At 52.3% G+C, this 12,850-nt stretch overlaps 1 protein-coding gene across 3 annotated transcripts in view; it reads left to right on the top strand.

Annotated features, from left to right (window-relative positions):
* BCOR (BCL6 corepressor) overlaps positions 1-12,850 on the top strand; it is a 123,741-nt gene that overhangs the window by 28,196 nt on the left and 82,695 nt on the right. The window contains exon 1 of one of the 3 annotated variants that reach the window (XM_081277505.1): positions 1,012-1,250. The exons of 1 other annotated variant lie outside the window; for it this stretch is intronic. The gene's annotated coding sequence lies outside the window, so the exon portion shown is untranslated. Of the gene's footprint in view, positions 1-1,011; positions 1,251-2,191; positions 2,211-12,850 lie in introns of those variants that run through there. One more of the 3 variants, XM_081277506.1, reaches the window with a different exon arrangement.

The raw sequence follows: 12,850 nt of genomic DNA, 5'->3' as shown, positions 1-12,850 counted from the left end.
GGTATGCCAGGCAGTTGGGACTTGGGCAGCACGCTGCTGCCTGCGTTTCCGGGTCTGCGGCTGAGCCTCCCCGGCTCTCTCCTCCCGTTTTGTCTCGCTGCCAGCTTCTCGCCAGTCTCCTGGGTCGGCAGGTCGCACTCTCTCTGCCACCCTGAGTGTGCCTTTGCGCACGTGTGGCTTTCTTCCCGCAACCTGGGCTCAGCTCAGCCTCTTCCCCGGGGGCTACTTGATGTAGCCTTAGGGTCACTGCGGGTGTTCACTTCTGCGCTCCCCATCCCCCAGCTGATACTTGTGGGACCCCCAAGGTTCTGGCTTAGGTCCTGCAAAGCAAACCCCACAGGGCTTGGGGACCCATCTCACTGCGTTCCCCGTTTGCTCTCAGCCCTAGGCCGAAACTGGAGGGGGGGACTTTATGAAACCCGTGCAGGTTGAGGGGGCACACTTCTGCTGACCTCGCGGTCTGTGGCGCTCTCCCAACTCTCGAGATTGCCAGGCGCCCAAGGAGAATTTGGGCACACGGTTCTGCCGCCGACCCGAAAGTTGGCGGGACCTGTGGTCTGGGCGGGGGTGCTCAGAGTGCGTGTGCATGTGCCAGACCCAGGGAGTCGGTGGACCAGCCGCCCCAGGGAGGGGGCGCTGGCCTCGGGTCTCGGGCTAGCGGGGACCTGCAGGTGAGGACACCCTTCCCAGCCGGCCCCCTTCCCGGGGCCCGCACGCCGTTGGCCTGTGCGGCGGAAACACGGTCCAACTCCTTGAAAGTAAACTTGCCGCGAGGGGCGAGGGGAGCGAGAGAGGGAGCGGGCCGGCGGGGGTGTCTGCGTCGGGGAGGCCGGGGAGGCTAGTGTCAAGTTTCAGCCCCTAATGACACCCGATGGCGAGGTGCCAAGGCCCTGGGAACGGCGGCGGGGGGAGGGGCGGCGGGGGACCCGGGTGAGAGGAACCACGCCGCGGGGCCCAACTTGCGAACCCCGAGGCGCTGGGCGCCCGCGAGGCCGAGGGAGGCGGCGGGGGCGGGGGCGCGGGCGCGGGCGGGGAGGGGGCGCTCCGGGAGGCGCCTGAGCGGAGCGGAGCGCAGGCATCTTCCGCAATCCATTCATGCACTGAAGCGCGTGCAGAGCTGCTGCTCGCTGCCATTGTTACTCGCGGGCGGTGTGGGAGCCGAGCCTCCACTCTGGCGAGAGATAAATGGCCTCTGACAGCCCCTCCTCGCCAAGAGAGCTCCTCGGATTTCACCGTGCAGCGGCTCTCAGGTCTGTGCCTCGCTCGCTTCCCGGTGAGAACCTTTAAATCAGCCTCCCGGCCCTCCCTCCTCCAGGACTCTCCCCCGCCCGCTCCGGCCCTGCCAGGGCCCCGGGCGCGCGGCGCGCAGCCTCGGGTCTCCTCCCCACCGGGGGGGGGGCGGGGGGGCTCCGGGAGGACCTAGGGGCCGCGGGGGTGGCGGCCAGCACCCCCCCGCCCAGGCTCCGCGCCTCCGCCTGAGCGGAGCCCCGCGCCCCGCCTCCGCGCCCACAAGATGGATCAGGCTACCGTGCGGAGAGCGGGCTGTAAATATTTAAAAAGTCTCTCGCGCGCCGGCGGTAATGGCTTTCGCAGTCGGAATGTGTGCTAGGGGAAGAGGAAGGACGACGTGTGCACTGTGTTGCGGGTTGCAGGATTGTTCCTGTACCTCCCCCTGCGTCCGGGTTAGGCTGCATGTTCAAGCTTCCCGATTTCCCGCCGGTCCTCGCCGCCGCCGCGTCCCACGATAGCCGGTCGATAGGGAACTTAAGCATAGCAGGGCGACCGAGGCCCAGTCGAGGTGACCCTAAAGCCACCCTCCCCTCGGAGATCTCCCACGGGCCTGGGCTGGGACTGGCCCGAGATCACTGGTCCTGGCTGGTCCGCCTCTCTCTGATGCACTGGGGAGGGCGGGAAGCGCACAGATTGGAGCCCCCAGAGTTTGGGTGGTCAGTGAAGCCTGAGCCGGGGTTTCTGCCGCGGGGGCCTGGGCCCTGTGTGTGCCTTCGCTCCTCTCTCCAAGTCGGTCGCGAGCCCTGATCCACTCCAAAGGAGTCCCCCGCCCCCAGTCTGAATCTGAAAGTAGCATTGTGGCTGCTGGGACCAAAACCTGGGAGGAGGCAGCGCCGGGAGATTTGGGGGCGCGGAGAGGGTAGCGCCCAGGCTTAGTGGAGGTCACACGTGGATGTGGAGGGGTATCTTTTGCATCTCCGGTGAGTGTGGGCCTTTGGATCTTGAAGGCTGAGCCCAGCCGGATGGGAGAGGTGGGGGAGGGGATCCAGCCTTCTCTGCAGGGAGAGGCTTAATGGGCCCACCACAGGGTGTGTGCCGGGTGAGGTTGTCGCCTTCGCCAGCGGCAGCTCCCAGGCGGGGCGGGGGCGCCGAGTTGCCCAGAGCTCTGGGGCGGGCCGGGTGCCGCGGGTTCTCGCGGAAGGTTGGAGGGGTGTGGGTTCAGGCTGTGGCTGCTCCTCTGCACCCTCCACCCCCCTGGCTGCGGGACCGGCCAAAGTGTGGGTGCCGACTGCGTGTCGGGGCGCGCCAGGACTGCTCTCCGCGTCCCAGCGCGTGGAACTCCCGCCTCCTGGCAGCTCCGTGCACTGCGCTTCCAGGGGCTGGTGTTGCGCCCTTCTCGCTTGTTTGTCTCGTGTGAGCCTCGTAAACCGCCCTGATTTATTACCCAGACTAAATGCTTAATTTGTGAATATGAAACAGATTAAAAGGGGCGGGGGGAGGGGGCTTGAGGTCGGCATATTTTAGCAATCAGGCCAAGGCAGCCCGGCAGATGTTTCAAATTTGTCGACATTTTCAGGCTCATGTGGAAAGCCAGCCAGAATGGTCAAGAGGTCCTTTCTCCCTCTTTCAACCTGAGAACTTGGCAGTGATCAAAAGGAGGTGATTAGTAGCTACAGAAAAAAGACACCAGCAGGCAAGGAGTTAACAGAGACCGAGAGCCCTTCACCTCCAGGCTTGGGATGCGTGTGTTCTCGTGGGGGGGGGGGGTATCACAAAGACAAGCCCATCACAGAGCTAGAGGGGTCCTGGCTAAAAAGGCCCAAGTCTTAAGAACCAACTCTGTTGAACAAAGTAGAGGGTCCATTAAAAGTTAATTTAGTCAATAAACTTCTTTGGTAATAAAACAAATAAGAAAGATGGCATCTCCAACTTTCAATAGCCAGCAGATAATAGAAAGAAATCGCTTTGATGTGGCCTAAACATGTGCTCCCGCCTTTCGGCAGGTCCCTACAGTGATCTGCCCAGCGCAGGCCTGCAGAGCACCCTCTTCTCTTTGAAAAGACCTCATGTGTGAGGCAGTGTGTTCCTGCGTTTGTCATTTTGGGGCAACTTCACACATCAAAGGCGAGCACAGTGTTCTTTTCACCTCCTGGTTCCAGGCGCCCAGTGAAGCAGATACAATTTCTATAAATTGGCCTTCTCCTCTGGGTTTTGATTGATCATCACCATATGAGATTATCGAAAGTCTAATGTCTTATTTCACTTTCTCCAAGGGGTGAGGAGGGGAACAGTTTATTGGAAGTCAGGCCATGTGAAGACTCCCGTGTTGTGCAATAGTCATTTCCATTAGCCTGGATTTATCAGCCTCCTGAAACTCCCCGGCATCTCCTGCGGGTGCCTTGAACTGCCTCCCCCTCCCCCTCTGCCTCCCCTCCCCTCCCCTCCAGGTCTCAGCTTCTGTCGATGTTAACAGGTACAGAGCAGACTGGAGCCTTCTGTTGGGATGGAGAAAATGGCTGTTGACTAAACATTCAGGAAACAAAAGATTTCTTTTTTAACATATTTATTATAACCCAATAATCCACCCTTCTCGGCCTCTGTCTCTGGTTTCAAACTTTTTTCTTCCCCTTTGGCCTGATACCCTCTTTCATTTTATCGAAGTTGTCTGTGGTTCCTCTGTCTTGTCCTGCGACAGACAAAGGCTTGAGGAAAGTCAAAGAGCACGGTCATTACCCGTTTTTTTATTTTTATAAACTGACTTTTCATTTCCCCTAACACATTTTGTTAGCTTGGTGTTTAGCTTGACATTCCATTGTGGCAAATAGGCCCCTTTAAAACGCTGTCTTTATTAAAACAAATAAACGAATCCAGAGACCTTTCTACTTTCAAGTCGCCTGGGCTAGAAGCAGAAGAGAAACCCAAGGAAGCCCGGCCACGGTGGCAGAGAGGCTCTGGAGAGCAAGGAGGCTAGGACACACACACACACACACACACACACACACACACACACACTGCTCATTCCTTCTGCCGTCCCTCCCTCCCTCCCGCCGCCCTGTTAAACTGGTCCTTACAATTGTCCCTGGCTGCGCCCTGCAGCTCGCCAGCCCGCCTGGATTTTCCATCACTTGGTGCCTAAGGCGATCATTAGCTGAGAGCAGACAAGCTCCTGTACCTGCTGGCAGCCCGTCACTTACCAGGCAGGAGGAGGCTGGCTGCAGGCTCCTTCGTTGGGCCTGGGTCCCATTTACTCAACTCGAGAGGGGTCCTTGGTTTTTGCCCCTGGGTGCATTGGTGCCTAATTAAACTCTAGCCAGGGCGACGTGCCTACGTAGGCTGAGAGGAAGCTGGGAGGAAAAGGCGGCCCTTACTTAGGCAGAGAAAGTGACTTCTGCGGCTGAGGAGGGAGGGATCCCTGTGAGATCCCTGTAGAGAAGCTGGTGCTGAAATCAAGGAGAAATGGTAATGGGGAGGGGGACACCAACCCATAGCCCACACACATCTAAATGGGCCTGTGTCACTACCAGACAGGAGGGAGGGCCACCGTTGCTCCAGACAGTGGTGGCTGCAGAAAAATGACCCGGGTGCCCTTGTGGCATTGGAGTTATTGCTTATGTGCCATGGCCCCATTGCACGCAGGAGCTCGAGCTGTATAAATGGCTGTGGGGACAGAAAGGAACAAATGTGTCAAGAGCCCAACAACTAGGTGTGTGTTGTGAAGGTTAACAGACCATGGAGGTGCGGAAGAGAACCAGAGGAAGACCAGGGTCCCCACTAGGACGTGGGCCCAGGCCAGGATTGAAATGACCCTACCTGGAGCCAAAGTGTGTCCAGAGCTCCTAGAAGAGCTGCCAGGCTTTGATCGAGGCCCCCTTTAGCGCAGTGGAGGAAATTGGTTCAGAGGAGGGGTGCTGTGGCGATGTAGCAGAGCTACCAGAGCCCAGCAGTCAGGAGCAAAGTGACTTCTGGTTAGAGAAAGACTTAGGGCGCTCTTGTTGGCTTAAGGGGACTGGTGTGTGGTCATTTCGAATTTATTAAGCACTTCCAAGGTGTGATGCTGTTGCTGGGCCTAGGGGGCCGCCAGTGCTCTGAACCCTCCGAGACCTGAGCAGGGAGACTAGCCTTTTTTTTTTTTTTTAGTGAGAGAGAGAGAGAGAGAGAGAGAGAATTTTTAATATTTATTTTTTAGTTCTCGGCGGACACAACATCTTTGTTTGTATGTGTGCTGAGGATCGAACCCGGGCCGTGTGCATGCCAGGCGAGCGCGCTACCACTAAACTAGCCTTTTTATGTGCCTGGTAACAAAGGCCATAAAGGACAATTGTCAAGAGGACGGGGGACAGGGCGAAGGAAGCCAACCACTTCCCAGCCAGGGTTCCACTTGTACCCATAGCCTACAGGAGGGCTGAGACCACAGGACAGCCTGCAGCCAGGGTCCCTTCCACCCCCATCCAAGCCAAGTGTGGCTAGAGCCAAGTGCCTGGACCTTCCAGATTGTTCTCCCAGGGTGGTGGGAGAGGCCCTCTGGGCCAGGGTCCTGGCTTTGGAAGGCCTGACTTTGTTTTCCAAGGCAGACCAGGAAGATGATTCTCATGCAAATTAAGGAGGCAACTTTTGTAGCCAGAATACACACTGCAGCTCTCTGTCTTGCCCTGGACAAACAGAAGAGTGGAGCTTATCCCCAGAGCTCCTGGGCAGATGCAGGCTGTCTGGGGGAGCTGGTAAGGGAATACTGCTTCCCTTAGCAAAACAAACCCGACACTCTGCACGGTGGAGCTCTGCCTAGAGCCAGTGCAGTCTCCCAGCAGAGAAGGCGGGATGCCCAAAGCGCACCCCCATGCCCCCCAGATTCCACCTGCCCCATGGGGCGCGCTCAGTGTGATGGATCACAGGTGCCCTCCCTCCAGCCATCTGGCCCGAGCCCAGCCCGTACTCTTCGTTTCCCTAAGCAGAGGCGAAACCCGCTGGAACCTTCAAAGCACATTCCTAAACACTAAGGCAAAACAAAGAGGCCAAAGGAGAGCTGCAGCGGTTCAGCTTGTGCCGTCTGTGGGCCAACAGGGCTGGCCCAAGTTCAGTCAGACTTCCTGGCTCTGGGCCAGCCGGCGCTGGCAGCATGCCCTCTCCAGCCCACCGCTCAGGCCCCATCGCCCCCAAACCTGGGCACGCTCCCTCCCCAGCTAGCCCAAGCCCCAGGAAGCCCTGCTGCCCCTCTAAGTCCTCACAGCCCACCCCCTCCCTGGTCAAGTTCAGGTGAATAGTTAGTTCAGAGAGCCGGTGAGTGGTCTTGGAAACCCCTTAACCCAGACCTTCCCTAGGGTGAGTGGGTTGCCACCAAACCAGCAGGGGGGTTCCCCTCAGCTCCTCTGTGGCCTGGTGGGTGTGGGACTTGAACAGCCATGTTGGGTGACTATGAACACTTAGTCACTTTTTTTTTTTTTTTTTTTTGGCGGTAGTGGGGAAGGAACCCGGGCCTTTCCCATTCTAGGCAAGCACTATGCCACGGAGATGCCTCCCCAGCCCCTTATTTATTTTTTTATTTATCATTTTCTGATACTAGGGATTGAAACCAGGGGTGGCTATCACTGAGCCATAGCCCCAGCCCTTTTTATTTTTTATTTCTTTTTCATTTCGAGACAGGGTCTTGCTAAGTTGCTTAGGGCCTCGCTAAGTTGTTGAAGCTGGCCTCGAACTCTTGATCCTCCTGCCTCAGCCTCCCGAGTCACTGGGATTACAGGCATGCACCACATGTCTGGCATTTGCTCACCCTCTTTGTAGACCATGAAAAGTATGACCACATTCTGTGTGTGCTGGGGCTAGAGGTTGGGAAGCACTGTTCACTTATCATAAGACATCCGTGCCTCCAAAGCCACCTTGTGCATGCTAGGCAAGCGCTCTGCCCATGAGCCGCATCCCCAGCCCTAGGAATGTATTTTTAAAGCCAAAAGATCTAATGGTGTATTTTTGCCCATGTGCCACTTAGAGATGGATCACCAAAAACTCCCTCAAAACTCGCAGCAAGTGGTTGGGTGCCTGACCTGCTGAATGGGGACTTGGGGGCTGTGTGCTCTACCCAGTGACTAAGTCCTGTTGGTGGCAGATGTTACAGGTAACACCTGGAAGTGCCAGAAAATGCTAAGGATCTCAAAGGTGCTGGGGAAGAAGAGTAAGCCCCTCCTGAGCCCATTTCTCAGTCACTCTGTGTGTCACCCTGCAAGTAACCACTGCTCTGAGTGTCTTGCTTACCCTTCCCAAGATAGTCTACTAAGGTTGACTTTTTTTTTTTTTTTTGGTACCAGGGATTGAACCTAGGGAACTTAACCACTGAGCCACATCCCCAGCCCTTTTTATATTTTATATTTAGGTAGGTCCTTGCTGAGTGACTTAGAGCCTCACTAAGTTGCTGAGGCTGGCTTTGAACTCATGATCCTCCTGCCTCAGCCTCCCAAGCCACTGGGATTATAGGCACATGCCACCACGTCCGGCTATGGTTGATTCTTTAAAATTGTTTTTCAAAATTTATCTTAAAAAAACCCCAAACCCATAGAAAAGTTGAAAGAACAGTACAATGAACACCCATATTCAAAGGCAGATTTTCAAAAGTGCTATATGGATTTGACACGCCTACCCCTGGAAGAGATTCAAACCCCCTTGAAGATCTGAATTAGTTTAACTTTATCTTAAAATGTTACTTAGGAATACTTTGCCCTCACAGACATGGCTTGGTGTTTGTCACCCTCCCTCCAGCCCCTGGCACCTTATCTGTGTGTCTCATGCGTAGCAGGCACTCAGTAAGGTTTACAGGATCCCATAGCAGATGACATGTTAGTGTGGGGAGTCAGACTACCTAGGTTCAAAGCGTTCCTCTGTCGCCTGACTAGCTGCGTGACCCTAGGCAATTACTCTCAGCCTCCCACTTTGCCATCCCTGAGTGGCAGTAATGATACAACCCCAGCCTGGTGTGGTGGCACATGCCTGTAATCCCAGTAGCTGGGGGCTGGGGAGGCTGAGACAGGAGGATTGAAAGTTCGAGGCCAGCCTCAGCAATTTAGCAAGACCCTGTGTCAAAATAAAAAATAAAAAGGAGGCTGGGGCTAGGGCTTAGCAGTAGAGCGCTTGCCTAGCACATGTGAGGCACTGGGTTCAATCCTCAGCACCACATAAATAAATAAATAAATAAAATAAAGGTATTGTATCCATCTACAACTAAAAATATTTTTAAAGTATTTTTAGTTGTAGATGGATATCTTTATTTATTAAAATAAAAATTTTAAAAATATTTTTAGTCGTAGATGGATAAGATATCTTTTTAACTAGTTTTTTTTTAGTTATAGTTGTGCACGATATCTTTATTTATTTTTATGTGGTGCTGACAGTTGAACCCAGGGCCTCACACGTGCTAGGCGATTATTCTACTGCTGAGCCTCAGCCCCAGCCCTGGATAAGATATCTTTATTTATTTTTTTATGTGGTGCTGAGGATTGAACCCAGTGCCTCATGCGTGCTAGGCAAGTGTGCTACCTCTGAGCCACATCCCCAGCCTCCTAAATATATTTTTTTAAAGTAAAAATAAAAAGGGCTAGGCATGTGGCTCAGTGGTTAAGCGCCCCTGGGTTCAATCCCTGGTACACGCCGCCAAGAAAATTAAAATGCAACCCCTTTCATAAGCTGGGAAGGTTGACTTTTTGGTAGATATGATGTAGTTAAACTAGAACCTGGTATACAGAAAGTGCTTATTAGGAGTTGGGGAGACTTGAGACTTAAACTTGTTGGTATCACCCTCGCTTTGGTGATTGCGCAGGGTCACTGGGAGTTGAGTTCACACTTTGGAGTTTACCTTGGTGGCTGCAAGAGAGCAGAGCCAGGCAGTGTGGGGGGGGACCTGTTCAGCAGGTGAGTGCCAGGGAATTCTGGGAGCTGTCTCCACATTCTCCTAGAGTTTCTACCTGTGTTTTCATGCCCCGCCCCTGACCCCCAGTGCTCCGGATAGAAGCCAGGCCCTGCACAGGCTAAGCCTGTCACTGAGCTGTCCCCGGCCCTAGCTATGCTCTGTGATTGTTTTAAACATGTGGACGGGGCTGGAGATGTAGCTCAGTGACAGAGAGTGTGCTTAACATGCACGAGGCCCTGGGTTCCATGCCGAGCACTGCAAAAAAACATCTGCTCCCGATTTCCCAGCCTGGCTAGTTGCTGCCCTGCTGATAGCACCGTCATAGAAGACAGCTGCTTTAGTCACTGCCCCAGGAAGAATGTTGTCCCTCAGGGTGAAGCCCAGGCCCATAAAGGCCCAAGGTCACAAGAGTCAAGGGTCAGATAGAGCAAGCAGGTGTGACCCCAAGAACCTCCCACTCTCCAGGAGGATTGGCACATGCCAGTAATCCCAGCAACTCTCCTGTAATCCCAGCAGCTCGGGAGGCTGAGGCAGGAGGATTGCAAGTTCAAGCTCAGCCTCAGCAATTTAGAGAGGCCCTGAGGAACTCAGTGAGACCCTGTTTCTAAATAAAAAGCCAAAAAGGGCTGGGGATGGGGCTCAGTGGTTAAGCACCCCTCAGTTCAATCTCCAATACCAAAATAATAATAATAATAATAATAATAATAATACCACCCTTATACGGTCGGGCAAGCAAAGAGGGTTTTGTGCCCTGCCTCAGTTGTCCATGATGCAAGGACTTGTCAAATATCTTTTTAAAAATATTTTTTTAGTTGTAGATGGACTCAACACTTTTATTTTATTTATTTCTTTATTTTATGTGGTGCTGAGAATTGAACCCAGGGCCTCATACGTGCGAGGCGAGCACTCTACCAATGAACCCCAGCCCCAGCCCCCTGTCAAATATCTTAAGAGATAAGCCAAGAAGGCCCAGGGAAGGAGAAAGGAATTTGTTTAAAGGTATACTTTGCTCCATGCTATAAAACACTGCGCCTAATGTTAGGCTTTGACGGCTGTAATATCTGACCTTGACATTGTGGTGTTTCCGCCGTATAATTTAACTAACGTGTGATGCCAGCACAATGCCACAGAGTCAAACATCCTGACAGTTCTTGGAAGCCACCTAAGTCCCTTTGAAGACACCCCCCCCCCCCCCCCGCCGTGAACTGACACACACAGAGACCTCCTAAGGTTGAGGCCAGCCCCTGATTTGGTGAGGTGGTTGTACTGGGTGGCACTGACTAAGCCACCTGCCAGCTTGTCACAGTTCTGGAGGCTCACTGTGGTTTCTGAGGGCCCCATCCACCATGAGTGTCTCTTCGGGGAAGAATAACTCATCCTCCAGGTACAACACTCAGTGGCCTCCTGATTGCAGATTTTCCCCATAAAATGGTTTCTTCTAGCCTGTTGAGGTGGCCCACGTATGTGGGAGGCTGATGAGGAAGATGGCTTAAGCCCAGGAATTGGGAGCCAACGTGGGTAGCGCGGTGAGGCCCTGTGTCTTTTTTTGGGTGGGCATTACTAAGGATGGAACCCAGGGGCTCTCTACTGCCAAGCTATATCTTCAGCCCTTTCTATTATTTTATTTTGATACAGGATTTTGCTAAGTTGCCCAGGCTGGTGTTGAACTTGTGATCCTCCTGCTTGACCTCCCACGTCACTGGGATGAGACCCCATCTCTCTCTCTCTTTTTTTTTTTTTTTTTGGTACTGAGGATTGAACCACTGAGCTACATCCCCAGCCCTTTTTCTTTTTTAAATTTGGAGATAGGGTCTCTTTAAGTTGGCTAGGACCTTGCTAAGTTGCTGAGGCTGACCTCCAACTTGCGATCCTCCTGCCTCAGACTCTCAAGTGTCTGAAATTACAGGTATGTGCTACAGTGCCTGGTAAGACTCCCTCTTTTTTTAAAAAAATTGTTTTCTGCGTCCTCAACTTTGTCTTTCACAAAGTCATTGAACTGCACACAGGAATGTAAATTAGATAAGAGGCCTATTAACTAAAGAGAAAAAGGACTGTGTGTCCATTCTGCACATAATTATTTAACATATATCTACGAGTGCTTTGGACAGTGACTGGTATTTTGGACATCATAAAACTACATTTTGGGCTGGGGATGTGGCTCAAGTGGTAGCGCGCTCGCCTGGCATGCGTGCGGCCCGGGTTCGATCCTCAGCACCACATACCAACAAAGATTTTGTGTCCACCGAGAACTAAAAAATAAATATTAAAAAAAAAACTACATTTTAATGCAGAGAGAAAGAGAATTAGTAAATTTATTTTAAAAGGGAGAGAAATATAATATTTTAGATTGTGATAACTATTATGAGGAATTAAGAAGCATAAGAGAATACCCAGGTACCCTGGCATATACCTTTAATCCCCAGTGACTTGGGAGGCTGAGGCAGGAGGATCTCAAGTTTAAGGTTAGCCTCAGCAACTTAGAAAGTCGTTAAGCAACTTAAGGAGAACCTGTCCCAATTAAAAATACAAAAGGGCTGCAATATAGCTCAGTGGTAAAGCACCCCCTGGGTTCAATTCCTAAAACAACCCCCCCCAAAAAAAGGGAGAGGGAGTGAGAGATAGAAAGAGAGAGAGAGAATACAGAAAGTTGCGATTTTTGTTTCAGATGGGAGGTAGTACTATTCTTGGAAGTCTTGGTTTGACAGAGAATTGTGCTCAAGTGATGGTGTATTAGTCAGCTCTTGCTGCCATAATGCTGTGTAACAAAACACTCAAAAATATCAATGCATATTTATTTTTCACATACATGCCTGTGGGTCACTTGTGGTTAAGTGATCTACACTGTGCTCAGACAAGGTTTGATTCCAAGTGTGAGTTGGGTACAAATCTGTTTCATATGTCCCTCATCCTCCATGATCTAGCAGGTTACCTGGGTCATACATAGCCTTCTCATGTTAATGACAAAAATGCTAGAAGATCGAGTGCAAACAATAATTCTAAAGTCTCACACTTAGAATTTGGCATTGCTACTTCTGCCTAAATCTCACTGGCTGGAGGAAGTGGTGTGGCCTTCACCAATACCACGGGGAGGTGCATTCCACGTCTAGTAGGGTGAATTGCAAAGTCACCAGACCAAAATGCGTAGATGGCGTGTGTGGAGGGGGGAGATTGGGAAGAGGAACCCAATCTGAAACAGATGGTTCCAACCAAAACTATGTATCTCTAGCTATGACATTTATATATACAAATACATATATCAAATGATAAAACCGCCTTCGTTGGAATATTCTGTTTTAGATTACATTTAAATAAATCCATGCAATAATTACACATTAGCATCCCGGAGGTGGTTTATGATGGCACCAGAGGCTTCTGGGTCATTGCCGCCAACCTCAGGAAACCTGGGAAGATGGGGCACGTTCCAGTGCTGAGACAGGAGATGATCATGATGGAGACCTTGCTTCTCTCTAGGGCTTCTCCTGCAGGGAAGATTCCAGACTCAGCAAGTTTTTGCTGACCTTTGAGCATGTCAAGGGGGTGGCACAAATATGGTGTGGGACTCAGAAGAATTCAGTCTTCTGCCAAGTAGCCGTTTAGCTAGTCTCACTGGTTGTCCAATCCTGTCTTCCCTTTCTCTTGTCATCTTTGAATAATGTGGTAGGGATTCCTAAATGTCTCTTCCGGAGGCACCATGGCGCATGCCTGGAATCCCAGCAGCTCAGGAGGCTGAGG

This window comes from Spermophilus citellus, assembly GCF_964194105.1.
Source record: "Spermophilus citellus genome assembly, chromosome: X".
NCBI lineage: Eukaryota > Metazoa > Chordata > Mammalia > Rodentia > Sciuridae > Spermophilus > Spermophilus citellus.
The sequence above is the reverse complement of the archived record's forward strand: the minus strand, read 5'-3'. Positions and strand labels throughout refer to the sequence as shown.